Source organism: Octopus sinensis, unplaced genomic scaffold, assembly GCF_006345805.1.
Source record: "Octopus sinensis unplaced genomic scaffold, ASM634580v1 Contig16382, whole genome shotgun sequence".
Taxonomy (NCBI): Eukaryota; Metazoa; Mollusca; class Cephalopoda; order Octopoda; family Octopodidae; genus Octopus; species Octopus sinensis.
The window spans coordinates 1,848-18,588 of record NW_021834310.1 but is presented as its reverse complement, the minus strand read 5'-3'; positions in this window follow the sequence as shown (position 1 = coordinate 18,588).

Genomic DNA, 16,741 nt, shown 5'->3' with positions numbered 1-16,741 from the left:
ACTCATTTTGAATAATCTCTTAATTCTGTCAACTCTCTCAATTCTAACCCCTAAAGACACAGCCCTTTTTCGTTATAGACCAGACTAAATAATTAAAAAATACTTTCTTACTATTTGAATTCTCTCCAGTAATTGTGCTCTTCCAAGAGGCGAACTCCAGACAATTGTGTGCCAGAGATAGCGCATTCCTGAAAGAGCGATTTTTATTCTTGCAAAATCTAAAATATTGATTATTAAAAATATATACAATGATTTGTACTGGTAAACATATTTGTTTGACAAATCCGATAGAAAAAACATCTTCTTTGACTGAATTATGGCAGGAATATGTCAACACGGATGACAACTCCCTACACTGTCTCCACAAAAAGGATTTTCTAAAATATAACAACAAATTAAATACACAAACGCGATTGATTTTTTACATTTTTTAAATGTATTCCGGATATCAGTGGTACTGGGTGAGCGCATAGTTCTAAAGCTATTTTATATCGATGATACCTTAATTCCTCGCAAATCCGTGTACTAAGTCTGACATTTCCCGAAAATCCTGGTATTATATTTTTCGAAAAAACTTCGATTTTATCGACTCCATCTTTATCTACAGGATTAAAAAAATTAGTACATTAACTACTTCTATGTTTAAATTTTGCTGTTCTTTTAGAGTCTGCAGCAAGCAAGACTACTCCGCGGTATTTGACTTAAAGTATTGTTGTTCCACACTTAAACTAATAACAAGTTGAAAACAAACCTCCATAACCACACACTTGAAAAAATATTTCTTCTCTCTTTTTAAAACATTGATTTATAGTTTTTCTCAATCCAATAAATAATTCAACGCAGAAACAACGAAAGACCCAAATGAATTTAGCAAGGGGACATCAAGTCAATTTCCAATGCCAAATCAGGTGTCTCATCGCACATTTCAGTAAACAGTAACTTGATCGACATGAACAATATTCACATTCCTTCTGTCCTCACTAAAAAAGTGTCAATCTTATCTGATACTCAGGTCGTCGGTAAAGGCATGGTTCTTTACAAAATTGACAATCCAGAGAGAGAGTTCCAAGTTTATAGAGACCTCAGGAATTGTCGGCTAGGCCGTGATTCAATTTCTCACTGACATTGGTAGGAGAAGCTTCTCGAAAATATAAATAAAAATTATATTTATTAAAATTAAAATCATTACACAAATGGTTAACCTAATTTTAAAGGTAAGCCTAATAAATTTTAACACGTTGATACATGTAGTTGACTTAGTTTTTGGTATTTTATGTGTACTTTTCTACATTCTTATTTAATTTGATTTGTAAGGAATAAATCTTTATGAACTTTCATTTCCTGATTACAGAATTTGAAAGTGTTATCATTTTCATCATTTTTTTGATTTTATTTTTTAAAAGTCAATCTCTTATTATTTTGACATTTTATAATGATTTTTTTTATATCTTTTTGAATTTTTTTACTCCATCTTTATTCTGATTTATCTATTAAAGGAAATCTATTAAAAATAATGAAGAATCAAAAAAGGATCAAATAAAACTAAAATTAATCATTAGCAGACATCCAGAAAAATTAAGTCTTTGATTTGTCTTTTTTTGGCGTCTCTACTTTCTGGCTATATCGTAATCCACGAAAATCACTAAAAATGCTTGTTGTCGAAGAAGCACACAACCCTGATTGATTTGTCTCTCATATTTTTTAATGTACTCCAGATGTAAATAACACTGGGTGTATTTTATATAGATGATACATTAATTCGTGTATTAGCTTCACATCTCCCGAAAATCCCACAGATTCAGTTTTTTTATATAAAGATGATCTTTTTGGTGGATTCGATCTTGTCTTTGATCTTTTTATTAATCTTCACTAAACGAATTTTAGAAGTTATTGTAGTGGGGTTATCCCCACTAAACTAATTCCAAATAAAGATATTGTGTAAACTAATTTTGTCGAATAAAGCAATGAAAGTTTTGTTGCTATTTGCTACCTCATTTTTATGCGAAACTGGATTTTCTGCACTACCTGCAATGAAATCTAAATATCGAACTCGTTTAGTAGTGACTAATGAGCTAAGAGTAGCACTCTCTTCAATTTATTTATTTAGCCGCCAAGTAAGAGTCAAAAACAAAGGTCATGTGATCCCGATGCACTCGACTAGGGACCTCGTTTTCGCCGATGATCTTTCCACGAGCCCACGCAAGATCGCACTGGGAGCTGCCCCTCGTAAAACGGAGTCAGTAAATAGGACATCGGCCGCTCAGCAGATTAAAGACCGCTGCAGTTCGTTGATAAAGGCACCCTTCGACTTATCATGGATCACGCCAGATCGCCCCTCGACCGCGAAATCTCGCGGGCCTCTTAAACAAGACGAAGGGGTACGCTTAGCCCGGTCAGTTAACAGCAAACTAATGCAGGGAGATGTCTCTGCTGCTGTTCGCCTTATTTCATCCACGGCATCCATTGCCCCGCATACTGATTCCGTTCTGAATTCACTCCAGTTGAAACATCCTCCCGTCCCACCTGATATCCGTGAACCCCCTCACAAGCAAAACCGAACGAATTGTTTTCCTCCAGTGACGTGTTAGCCTGCCTTGGATCATTTCCACCGAGCAGTAGCGGGGGAGTAGATGGTCTAAAGCCGATACACCTAAAGGATCTTGTCGCGCCCATGACAGGGGAATCTGGTGCACGCCTCCTGTCCTCGATTCCATCCTTGTGCAGCAGAATTGTCTCTGGAAATATCCCTCTTTTGCACGCGATTTACTGTTCTCGGCCAAACTGACGGCACTTAATAAAAGTGATGGGGGCATTAGACCCATCGCTGTGGGAAACACATTCAGGAGTCTCTCTGCAAAAATTATCCTCAGTGTTGTCCTCCCTGATTTGAGCTCTCAGCTGCTGCCACATCAGTTCGGTGTCGGTGTTCGCGGTGCTTGTGAGGCTTCTGCCCATGGGGTGAGGGAGTTGGTCATCAATGGCAATCCAAAAATCCCATATCTTGTTAAGCTGGACGTGCGCAACGCTTTTAACAGTGTTTGCAGAGACCACATCCTGGAAGTTGTGCACACCCGCTGCCCGGCACTACCCAATTGTCCATCTATCTTATGCGCGTTCCTCGAATCTCCTTTTTGGGAAAAATCTGCGGTCCTCAGCGTCTGGGGTTCAGCAAGGGGACCCATTGGGACCTCTCCTATTTGCCCTCGCAGTGGACCATATTGCTCAAAGGCTTTTGTGCCCGTTAAATTTCTGGTATCTCGACGATGTCACCTTAGGTGGCTCGCTTGAAAATATTCATAACGACGTTGCTGATATTATTTCGGTTTTAGCCAAATTGGCTTATCCCTTATGGCTCAAGTCGGAATTTACCCTGCTTTCCCTCGATCATTCTTTATTTTATCCTGCCTTCACGTCCCTGTCCGAGAAAGTTGTCGGTCTCTCTGCGACAGACCCGGACGATCTGGTCATCCTTGGTTCACCAATCTCTGGTCGAGGTATTTCCGCCGCCATTGAGCGTAAAAACGCCAGCTGGCTCAAACACTGGAGCGTATCTCCCAACTGGGCGCACATGTCGGGCTATTCCTTATAAAGAATTACCTATTCATCCCCCGCCTAACCTACCTATTCCGCTCGTCTCCATGCTTTCGGGAACCAGACCTCTTGTCCGACCTGGACTCCGTAATCTGGAAGTCAGTTGGGAAGCTTCTTAATGTTGACTTTGGCGGGGACCTACTTACCCGCGCAATGTTACCCCTTCGTTTCGGAGGCATCGGTATCCGCTCGTGCAAAGACATTTCTATCCCATGCTACCTATCTTCGCTCTCGGCATCAAGAAATTTTGTCAGTTCTGTTCTTTTTCGCTCCCCTGAACGTTTTGAACTGGCTGAATTTTCTTCTGCCCTCGCTGCCTGGACCGCCTCAGGTCTTTCCTTCCCCGTGGAGGATCACTTGCAGAGGAGTTGGGACTCCATCCGCTGCAAAGAAGTGGTAAAGTCCCTTAAAGGAACCGCCGATCAAGTTAAACTCGCATCGTTGAATGCAGCCTGTCACCCGCATTCTGGAGACTGGTTGAAAGCCATCCCTCTGTCCACCGCTGGCCTCCTCTTGGATGATGAATCGACTCGAATCGGGACCTGTCTTCGTCTGGGAATTCCCCTTTGCCACCCTCACCGGTGCAAGTGCGGCCACATGATTGGCCCCGATGGTCTCCACCCCCTTTCGTGCCGCTTAAGCACCGGGCGTATCCCGAGACACGCTGGCCTGAACCACGTCGTCAAACAGGCCCTCAATGCCGCAGGCTTCCCTTCTGTTCTGGAGCCTGCCGGCCTCGACCGTGGCGACGGCAAGCGTCCAGACGGAATGACAGTCTTTCCATTCTCGGAGGGGAAATGTCTCGTTTGGGACGTTACCTGCGCGGACACCTTTGCCCCCGGGACCGTTGCTCAGTCTGCGTCCTCCCCCGGCTTCGCTTCCAGTCGGGCTGAGGAGACGAAGCGGAAGAAATACGCCTCTCTCTCACCAAATTACCACTTTGTCCCGATTGCTGTGGAGACAAGTGGGGTGATAGGGACGGGCGGAGTATCGCTTCTGTCCGAAATTGGGAAGCGCATCAACAAGGGCACGAAGGACCACCGCGAAATCAGCTGGCTGTACCAGAGGATATCGATCGCAATCTTGCGAGGTAACCCGCTTGCAATCCGAGGTGCAGCCACTGCTGACTCTTAATTAGCTATTTTGGTTAAGTTTTTTTTTCGATTGATTATTTCTTGGAAAAAAAAATATTACAACAAAAGAATTTAACATAGGACTATTTAACTAACTAATATTATTTTATTCAGAATTAATTATTTATAATTCAATCGATTTGACTTTTAATTAAAAAATATAAAATTTTAATTTTTGAAATAATATTTCTTGTTCTTTACTTTTACGTGCCATTTCCTAAATTTTAGGACCTAAAACATAAGAAAATCTTAAACTATGCTATAATTAATTTGAATTATGTAAAAATTAAACCAAAAAAATTATTCTCAATTTATTAACATTTTTTTATCTAGGACCTAGATTGAGACATACATAACGTAATTTAATTATTCGTGGTGTTAGCAATGGTTTTTTTATTGGTTTGTGGGCATATATTTTTTTCTTGTTCAACATTCTTTTAATTGTCATATGACTAATTGATAAGTTTCTCTCATTTTTCAATTTAATAGAAATTTTCCTAAGTGACAATTTGGAGTTTTGTTCAATTTCATAACAAATCATGTTTGAAATTTCTTCAGAATAAATATTATGACCACCACTGCCTTTTCTGGGTACCTTTGTATTGCTTAAAGACATTTTTTTTATTTGTTTCGAAATTGTTGATTGGCTAACGTGCAGAATAGATGCAATGTGTTTTTGCTTGAAACCGGACAACGGCGGAACATCGGGAGAGGCTGCGCGAACTGCTGAGGGAGGCTGGGATCAGCTGAATTCTTCTTTCTTTTGGCTATGACGGTGGTTTTCTGGTTCAATAATAATAATCGAAAAGCGGATTCGATCTAATCTTCAGATAGAAACTATTTCATTTAGATAGACATAGGCTAAAAAATTGACCTCAGGAAGTGATGCCTTAAATGGCCTTGTGTGTAGAAATTGATTTCGACAGTATGAAGGTTCTTTTTAAAAATATGAAATTCAATATACGCTTTATCGCAATGGCGGGTAAGCTCAACACGCAGTGCGGAGCTCTAGCCTTTGCAGAGAGAAGAGACTGTCTTTTATTTGATCAATACGATCTGTCTTTTGATACTGACACTATAAGAGCTCGTAAACCACTTTTTAAAGAGTACGTTTCGATTCAGCTTCTTTCCCTAGACAAAAGTTGATGGGAGTTCAACTCTCAAGCAATTTTTTTCCAAAAAATTGGCTAGCTAAGTCGTCACAGTTTAATTCGAACATGAGAAACTTTCAGACGATCTTAATCATTCTCTAGTTAACAAATGCAAAAATGGATTTAATCGGCGACTTAGTCAATTCTTCTCTTAATATAGAACTCATTAAAGAAAATGGCAGGCTCGATATTGACTTTGAAGAGGTAAAAAAAAGACCACAAACATCGAATCCACAAACATCGAATCCCTGACCTGCCAAATCCGTGACCTCAAGCACAGCAATCCTGGCCGATCTTACCGGGGAAGAACAACAAGGAAAAATAGCCATTCTTAAAAAGACACAAATCAGGAGAGAGGAATTCAGGACCACTCCAAACGCTACAAAAATTTAGAAATATAAACGAGAATGTATTCGTGAGATGTAAAATGCAGTTGAGAGAACAACTTTCGGGGAATCGGAACAACGTGAAGGCCCTCAATCAGAAGATTTTTCATTTTACCTTTCAGGACTCTCTTTTGAAGGTAAAGAATAGCCACGAAAGTATGGTCAAGCAGCTTAAATTGGATTTTCAAGAACAACGTTAAATAAAGGGTTAAATAAATCCTAAAGGTGAATCAGGAAAAGCCACTCTGTAATTATGGAAACCGCATTCTTTAGATGTTCACGAATCTAAATGAAAAAAGCAGTCGGAAAAAGCAGCAAATCCGAAAAAAATCGTACTTTAAATATTCATTGATAATCCTTACGTTTCTAGTCACATAGATCTGAAAGTCCCTGGTAAAGGCTTGGATAAACCTTATTGACACGTGCTGAAATTGGGACTAGTGGTTCTCCAAGAAAACCCATCAATCCTTTCAATACTTAATAAAAAGATTGGTTCATCGGAGACTCTTTCAGGAAAATACTGCCTCGAGTTTAAAATTCTATTTTATTTATTATTAATCAAATATAGTTTGTCGCAGTCCGGAAGCGTTACGGCGCCGGAAGCGTTACACTTATGTGCTTAGAATTGGGCAACAAGGTAAAGTAAAAAAATATATTTATTAAATAATTTAAAATTTTACCGGCCTGTGACGTAACGCTTCCGGCCTGAGTTTAATATACACTCCTCGTCACCGAAAACCGGATAAGCCATTTTTATGATTTTATTAATTAAATACGAAAAATCAAAAACTTACGCTTAATATTTTTACTTAATAATAATTGTGTATTAATTATTAATTATGCTATTATAGAACTAATATTTAAAGCAGAATTTCAATTTGGTTATGACATGTAAAACCGGACAAAACTTTTATAGATATAAAAGTCGTTGAAAAGAAGCTAAAAATGTATAGTCAAAGAAGAAGTAACCTTTCAGATTTCCTGAAAGGACAAATTATTGTATTTTATAATCATAATATGACCTATCAAATGATTTCTGCAAGTATATGAGTCCCAAAATCAACTGTATCAGATGTGATTCAGAAATTCAAAAAAACTGAATCAATAATCATTTGTATAATCATTTAAATAATATTTTGAAACACATGTTTTTCGATCAAGGTGCATTTTCCAAAGTGACTGTCAAGAAAGACCCACGATGGAGTTTCCTCGTCTGTGTAAAGACTCGTATAAATCAGGATTATAAGTAAAAATGTAATAATATGTTGTTATAGTTCCCTCGATAGAGAAATGAGGATTTTGGGCCATTGCTGTCATCCCTACGTCGTGAGGATCCTCAATACGGATGTTAATGAGGAAATAATTACAGAGTATTATGAGAACGGTATTTCTTGGTAATTGACAGTTAGATCTCTACAAATATTTCCAATCTGATGAAGTGAAAAACGCATGTCCTGCCAGTCTCGAGCGAAGAGCCTCCTTGGTCATCGGAGACTTGCTATCGGCTCTCATCCGCATTGTTTATTTATCTATTTAATTTTAGCATAAAATGTATATTCATGGCGACCTTAATCCTCAAAATATTTGTCTCGCCTTGGCTGGGTCACCAAGGATTATAGATTTTGGATCAGCCGGTGCCATCCACAATTTTTTTAAATAGTAAACATTGGTGAGCAATTTTTTTGACGACCACTGTATGTCTTAGACACTTTTTTCTCTTATGTGAGCGAGCACTTTAGATACTACACTGTATCAACTATAGTTCAGAATGGCCGTGAGAAAATCTTCTCTATGTGCTGTTATAATCTTAACGAGAAGCTAATAAGAAGAGAGACGTGCTGAAGGGCGCATATCGAGTTGAGTTCCATGATTATAATGAGCGCGATTGCACTATATCCACCAAAGTTCGATTCAACAGCCATGTTAAGGAAGGGATACGCCCATTGCGAGCTCTCCTAATGCTTTGGAGGCAGGGGCAGCTCCCAAAGCAGCAACAGCAGCCTCAAAAGGTTGCGAAGAACCCACAGGCCAAAAGCCCAGTCCGCTGGGTAAAAGCCAATCCCAAAAAATCAGTCTAGAAAAAAGGGTCTCCCTCAAGTCCGTCCAAAGTCGATGCCTATATTCAGACGTCGCCAGTCCCCAACACACTCACAAACTCGAAGTCAAACACTAATGAGTGCCATAACTCAGAAGTGGTCCGCTCGGCTGTCATCCCCAAGAAGGCAGGAACCCACTGTGACAAAGCTTTGCCACAACAAAGTCCCCACTCGGATCAGGACCTACACAACAGAGATGCCCTCATGGAATTCTTCCGCTCTACGCCAGGGACTGGCTCGAGCATCTTCTACTGTGAAAAACTCCAAGTCCGTAACCTCACTATCATCGAGGGCACTTTATGAGAATTCCTCTCTCTTGAGGTGAAAACCGAATCTTTCTTGTTTAGGCCATGGAATCTGCTCGTAACAATACCGGCGTCTAAATAAAGCAATTCAGATGGCTGTCGCCTCGCAATAAAAATATTTGGGGCTGTTTTCTTATAAATTATTACTTTTAAGGAATAAACTACCACAATAAAAAGTACACAATAAAATACTAAAAAAATCGAAATACCAAAAAATCAAAATAAACAATAAAATACTAGATAAAAATAAATTTAATTCAAGAAATCCTTATGAATGAAGATTAATTAATTGATAAAATGAATACAAATTTACTTGCAAAAAACTTTATAGAAAATATTTTACCAGTAGTCAATTAAAATAATCTTCAACAATAAAAAAACAAAATATTATAAAAATAAGTATTAATTGCAAGAAAAATAAAACCAGAATTAACAACCACAACACAACAAAATAATAACATAACAGCAAGCTGTACATAACGTGATATGTAATTTATCCTAATTAAGTCATAAATTTAAAATATTTAAAAAAATAAATAAATAAAATTTAATTTCTGTTGATTCAGCTAGTTTACTTTTCAATACTTTTTAAGCTAGGCCGCCTTGGCTGCAGACTAAGCTATGGATAATGGATCTGGAAGTCGTGAGTTCGATTCCGAAGGAGGCTAGTTTTCATCCTGGGGTCAATTCTCGTTATCGTTCCCCTGCCGTGAGGCAACGAGTACCTCTGCACGACACAGTTAAAAATGGGATCTCTTACCTTCCTTCCGGTCTTAGCTCCGTTAATGGGGTCCACATGTCAGTTGGAACTTTCTCGGATATGGCAACGCTCAGGAGGCACTTAATGCTTACCGAAAAAGGACTTCTAGATCTCTGATCCTGGGATATCGTCGTCTCAGGCCGTTCATGTGGGCAGGATCGAACCTTTCAGTAGGATCTCCCTCGCTTGAATCGGGGACCACGGGGATTATTAATAATTAACTGGCTTACCCGTGTTTGGTCTTTAAATAAATAATAAATAAATAGGAATAGAATGGAATGTTTATTGATCAGAAACCAAAAGAAAACAAGGAAAGATCGAAGAGATTAATCGAGGCACCTAAGTGTCTCTTTCAATGCGTATTCCCAATTATAGTCGATGTTTACAATTTTTCTCAAGACTATCCGGATCGTGGGCACTGCAGATTCTTGCGAGCTTTCTAGTCCTCAGTCAAGTTGTACTCCATAAGCCAGTTTCAATGCGAAACGTCTTGTTTTTTCCAACTGTTTGACAAAGTAGTCACTCTCCTCCGACAGTACCAGCCCTCATAGCCATATGTGAGGACTGGCTGTACACACGTATTGTAGACGTAGATGTACGTTTCCGGATCCAAATGGAACCTGGTTAAGCTTATGAAAATTATAAATAGAAAATTAAATATACAAGGAATGGAGGAAAGAGTGGTGCAAAACGATTTCGAAAGATATTAATTGACAATATACAAGGAATTACTAAGCCAGCAATAAGAAGACTATGTCGAAGAGGAGGTGTTCGAAGAATTTCTGGAAAAATTTACGAGGAGACACGTTCTGTTTTTAAAATTTTTATCGAGCAAACTGTTCGTGATTGTATTTCTTACACTGAACATGCCAAAAGAAAAACTGTTATCGCAATGGACTTTGTTAATGCCTTGAAACGTCAAGGTAGGACAATTTATGGATTTGGTGGATAAATTATAAATAATTTTTTTAATAAAATACATTGATATTCCTTACAAATTAACTACAAAGCGAAAGTTAAAATTGTCTCAAGAAATCGTTGGAGGCCGGTGGAAATTATTCGGCAATATTTTACGAATGGACCCCAGAGCTCCAGCCAATCGGGCAATGGACGATTATTTTTCCGAACATGGAGACAAATTTCGTGGAAGACCTAGATCCACTCTTTCGGCAGTTTTGGAGAGGGATCTCAAACTTCATGGCAAAAGTTTCAAAAACTGGGACGACCTAGAATCTTTGCGGGATCTCGCCCACAACAGAGGGGCATGGACGAGGATGGTCCAGAAGATTGTTTCGCTTGTGACACGTGTGGGATTATAACTTTGTTTATGTTCCTACGGAATGTGTTATAATAATCTCCTCATGACATTAACTAATTTATAACTTTCTCGTTTTACTTTATTGTTTTATTTTATTAAGAAATATTTTAATTATCTACTATTGCAAATTATTCGTTTCAAAAAATTCGGAATGATACTTATTTTTATTAGGTTAGGTTAAGCCATTTTCAGCCGATTCCGGCCATTGGCGATTCTGTAAGACAAGTCCCTCCACGAAGCTGTATCCCCCACCAGCTCTGCTATTTCCGACAAATGATGTCCGGTAAGTATCACTACTTCAGATGTCCAGTTTAGTTTCGGTCTACCCTGCTTCCTTTTTCCTGACACCCACACTACCCCTCTCTCGAGTGCCTTCCACTCTGGTCTGCCTGTGCCCGGTATAGCCTGGAGGGAGTGCCACTTATACTCATTGCTGGGCATAATTTCGGGAGTGGCCCACCGAGGGATTGGACAGCCAGAGGACTAGGAGTGATGGTAGAGAGTGAGTACAAGTGTAGGGGATTAAATGTGTCATTGCTTGTTCCATGTCCGAATGGATGAGGTTTGATTTGATTAGTACTGGGATTGTGCCCTTGTGCTTTGCTGCAGGAACCACATCTGACACTCTGGGGTTGGTGGGGAATGAGTTGTATGAGATTGACTTTCCCTTTGTGGTTGAGCCTAATTGTATGGTTCGATTGAAAGTAATGGGTGGCCTATTCATTTTAGGTGGACTGTGAAATGAAGTGTTATCTCACACTTGAATGCAGAACTGATTTTGAAATAGCAATGTTGAACAATGGAGGGGCATTTCAATATTGTTATCGACAAATTTGTTCTCGATAATCATCAATATATTATTTACTAATATGGGCGTTTAAATTTTTATTTTAAAGAATTTGAGTTTAAATCCCAACATTTCATTTAGGAGAGCAGTGAGAGTGGAGAATATGAGGACGTGGAGGACACTAAAGAGAATGGGATTGCCAAACATTGCAGATATTTTGAAGGACTTTTCAACATTCTACCTTATAATGCATCCACTACTTTAATAATCTGGAATGCAATGTCAAGAGCCTTAACTGTGAGCAAATACATTTCCTTCTTGTTAGGTTTCTGTTCGATGGATTGGTAGAGATTGAACTGTCATTTTATATCAACTGAGGACCTTTTCCGTTAACAGAACACTCCCATTCTTGGCAGAGTTGTTGTAGTGTGTCTGGTCAGTGATGAACCTCAGCAAATATATTCCCAGGACGAATATCCAACAACACACCTCCCAACTATATTTCGAGTAGAAAAAGTCATCTTTCAGTCGGTAGATCTACACCTGATTACATATTACATACTTGTAGTCCTAATGCACAAAAAAGTCCCAAAAATGTGTAGAATGAAAAACTTATCTGGATTGATCTCACCGGTCCACACTTCTACACACTCCCACTCCTCACACAACCTTCACATACGACCTCAGGGACAGTCACAATTTGACTTTCCTTAGAGAGTTCAGTCGGAAGTAGGGCACTCCGTTCTTCTGAGATCTCCTTAGGGATGTGACCATATCAAAAAATCCACGACTTCATTTCAACGTCGTCCATTCTAAGGCTGAAGCCTAACTCTGTCCTCAACAAACTTCCTCCGGAAGTTCACCCCTCCGAAATGCTTCTGGAGCGTTCCGCTCAGATCAACCTGGCTCGTTTCCGCTCGGGCCACCACCACTCACTAAACTCCTACGCTCACTCATTGAACGCCGTGATCTCCCCGGTATGCAACCTCTGCTGTGCCGAAGATCACTCAACTGATCACCTTTTCCGCTGCCCTTTTCTCCTCCCTGTCCGCAGGAAATTTGCTGTCCACTCCCCCGAGGTCCTTTGGGAGCAACCCGCGAAGGCGCTGTTGTTTCTGCTAGCCGCCGGTCTCATACCCTAATGTGAGACCGGGGTTATGCAACAACAACAACAAGACTACTGAAATCAGTGCTCGGAGCACAAGGAATGGTCACTTGTGACCTCTCAGTTTATCTTCTATCGCTCCAGGGCTTAATTGACAAAGTTAAAAGTAAAGACAGGAAACAATGGACTTGTAATGTCGTTGAGTCTCCAAAGTCGAGGTTCAAAAGGATACCCAGGGGTGGATGGCCACTAATTACCCAGTCCTTCAATAAGAAGTTCGGGACATCGAAATCGGTAGCTAACCTCGATGCCATGTTCTCAATTAGGGTTGCTGGAGATCCACTGTGTGGACTGCCTTCTGGACAATTTCAGAAATCTGAAATCTCCATTTTTGGAAAATGTTTTGAAGAGTTTTGTTCCCACATTGGGAGAATACGTACAACCAGCTGAAAGAGAACATTTTTAATGGGATTAACGCATTAATCAAACAATATATTGCCACTTCCAAAATTTAGATATCAATGATATTAACCGATATCATCTATGCAGGACACTGCGCATATGAAAGTCTTATAACAAAACCAGGCCTAGGAGTCACTGTGAAGAATCTATGAAGGGAAAACTCGCTAAAATTAAATTACCGTTTGAACAATTCCAAACTGTTAGCTGAATCATGATGAAGAAAAAGTTAGAATCAATAGAGGTATACTGCAAGGAAATTTTCTCCCAACTCTGATTTTTGTGTTGTTAATGGATCTTCTAAAACGAATGCTCAACGAAAAATTCCCGTACGTAATGATGGGAAACTCAGGTAGGAGGGAACCCACATATGCCACTAACCACCTATTTATAGACGATATAAAGGTGTTTTCGTATTATAATGACTCATTTGGTGCAATCTGTTACCGCCAACGAATTTGTGGAAATCCGAGTTTACACAAATCTTCTGAGTGATAATCTGATCTTTAATAATAAGCCCGACATATTTGATTACGAAAATCTAGCAACACAATTAAACTTATCGAGATGGGGATAACTTCACAAAATTGTCTCAAGCAGGTCGAATTTAAAAAGTTCATAAATAACGAACTAAATGGGATTAATAAAGGATTACGTTTATTATAAATATTATATTTCGACGCAGAAAATAAAAGTGCCATTGGAAGTGAAAAATCATATGCATAGAAATAAAATACATTTAATTTCAGCTGCAGAATCAGGTGGAAATTGGAAAAAACGGCAATTGAACTCAATATCTCTAGAACAACAGCATATCGTTGAATAAGGGATGGAGTTAAACCTGACACGAGAGGTGGAAATTTTAGAAAAAAGTTTGACAAAGAACATGTCGACTTTTTTATATAATGTGTCGCGAGCGCAGCGCGCGACCGAGCGCTAGACGCGACTTTGACAGCTAACAAGCCTATCATCAACAAATATATTTATTAAATTATTTAAAATTTTAACATGATTTAAAATTAAAATTGAAATAACTTAAGTTTTCCATTGAATCCCATAAAATAATTTATAATTAGAACCTTAATAGAAAAAGTAAAATCAATGAATACTGAACGCTAATTTGGTTTAGTTGTGTGAGGGGGGTAATAATTTGACAGATCTCATTGCTATTTTTTCGTTTTAATCTCTAAAATTAGGTCTTCTAATCAAAAGAATGTGCAGACAGGCTTGCTCCTTCAGAAGATTCTGTTTTGACATTTTAATAAATTATGAAGCATTTAGATTTTTTCTCATTATTCTAAAATATCAATTATGAATTTTAAAATATTATTTTTATTTATGAAATCGGTTTTAAAGCTCATTCTGCTTTGGCATCGATTTTAATTTTTGTTATCGAATATATATAATCCCAAATACAAGCCTGGGTATTTGTCAATTTATAGATTTTTTGATTGATCGGATCTAGAAATTGAGTGGTCGCTCGCTGCGCTCGGTCGCTCGCTGCGCTCGCGACATAATGCGTTGATAACGATAGCACAAGAAGAATAGAGTATTTTGCATTTGGCCATCCAGCCCAACGATAGCACAATTACCCTTCATGGAATAAAAAGAAAATTTGAATTAATTTTTCCGAAATTATCAAAATCAATTATCGTATACATTAAAGAAATTGAGATTCGAGTCTGAAAAAACTAATTCTGAAATTAACAAAATCAAGAGAAAGGAATTTGTTGAAAAATATTTATAATTTCAAGTACTTTTATATAGAATAGAATAGAATAGAATAGTGTTTATTGAGCGAGAAGAAAAAGAAAAACAAGGAAGAAAAACATCGGCGGGGAGATAAAAACAAGGCACCGAAGTGTCTCTTTCCATGCGTATCCCCAATACTAGTCATGTTTGACGACAATTCTCCAAGACCATCCGGATCGTGGGCACAGAGGATTCTTGTGAGTCTTTTAGCCTTCCGTCAAGTTGTACTCCGTAAGCCAATTTCATAGCGAAACGTCTTGTCTTTTCCAACTGTTCGATCAGGTAGTCACTCTCCTCCGTACCGTACCAGCCCTCGTAGCCATATGTGAGGACTGGCTGCACACACGTTTTGTATACGTAGATGTACGTTTCCGGATCCAGATGGAACCTGGTTAAGCTTTTGAGGATCCTCACACTCCTCTTTCTCTGATTTGCTATATGCTCTACGTACGAGCCACGACAGTTAATGGTACTTTTAAAATGATTTTTTTAATACTTCTTTTACAAAAACGGATTCGCAAAAATTGAAAAAATTTTCATATTTTATTGCTGTCAGAGATTTATTTTTGAATTTTTAAAAATTCAAAAAACATTCTTATTCTTAATAAGTAAAAGTGGTCAAGAATTTGCTAGTAATCTCCTTGGTCAAGGGTTCGATTCCCAGCGGCTGCCTGTGCAGGAAGCTCCGATTGGGTCTGAGTGAATTTTATGACAAGTGACGTCGTCATGACATCTCACCACATACGGATTCCAAACATGAATGGACTTTTGAATGGGACGTCACGAGCGCCCTACCGTTGTTATTGCCGCACCACAACTAAAAAGAAAACTTAAAAGACAAGGACTCAATAATTTTGGATTAATTAAAATAATTAACTTCCTTGTTCTTTCTTGAAAGTTTTCTTTATGCGGTTGGCAAATCAAATCTTATTAATAAAAATTTATAATGTAAATAAACTGCCTAATGGGACTTTTGTACTTGCATTTTAGAGATTAAAATATCAGTGTTCGGCTTTATCATTCTCTACTTTAAGACGATTTCAAAACTTTGACTTTAAATATACACGATGTGACATTGCCGTTTCACAGATATGTTGTGTGAAATGGAATTAACTGAGTAATGGATATACAATTCTTATTTCGCACCAGAATTCCATTAAAGTACTATTTTTAAACGATATCAAAGGACTTAGTATAATTATGTATGCATGACTTGAGTGGTCAGTCGATCATGAATAGAAGGCACGCTGTCACAAACGGGGAATATAGATAAGAAACCTTTATTCTAATATCTGGGCAGAATCAAACGTCACTGAGCATGGAAAAATGTTGAACAGAATTTTTTAGAATTAACTAATGATTGACAAATTAATTAAAATATTGTAGCAGACTAAAACAGTCATTGATTAGCTTTATCTTAATAATAAAATGGTATGGTGTGTGTCTGTCTGTCTGTCTGTGTGTCTGTCTGTCTGTGCACACCCACATTCAAATTGTTACAAACCAGATCAAATTGTCAAAACCTTCCCTTTTGTAGTTATTCGATAATGAGGCACAATAAAAGGTTGATATCCTCTAAGAACCTTCCTGTCAAAAAATTTTAATAAGAAAGAATATCCTCGATGATGAGGTCCCCCAAAACCTTCAAGTCAATTTTCTGCGTTTTTGTTAAAATGAACAACAAGAAAGTCCTCGACTCACATGATGTTGTCCCCAAAACCTTCAAGCCAAAAATTAAAAAAAATTATTTTCTGCGTTTTTGTTAAAATGAACAACAAGAAAGTCCTCGACTCACATGATGTGGTCCCCCAAAACCTTCAAGCCAAAAATTAAAAAAAATTATTTTCTGCGTTTTTGTTAAAATGAACAACAAGAAAGTCCTCGACTCACATGATGTG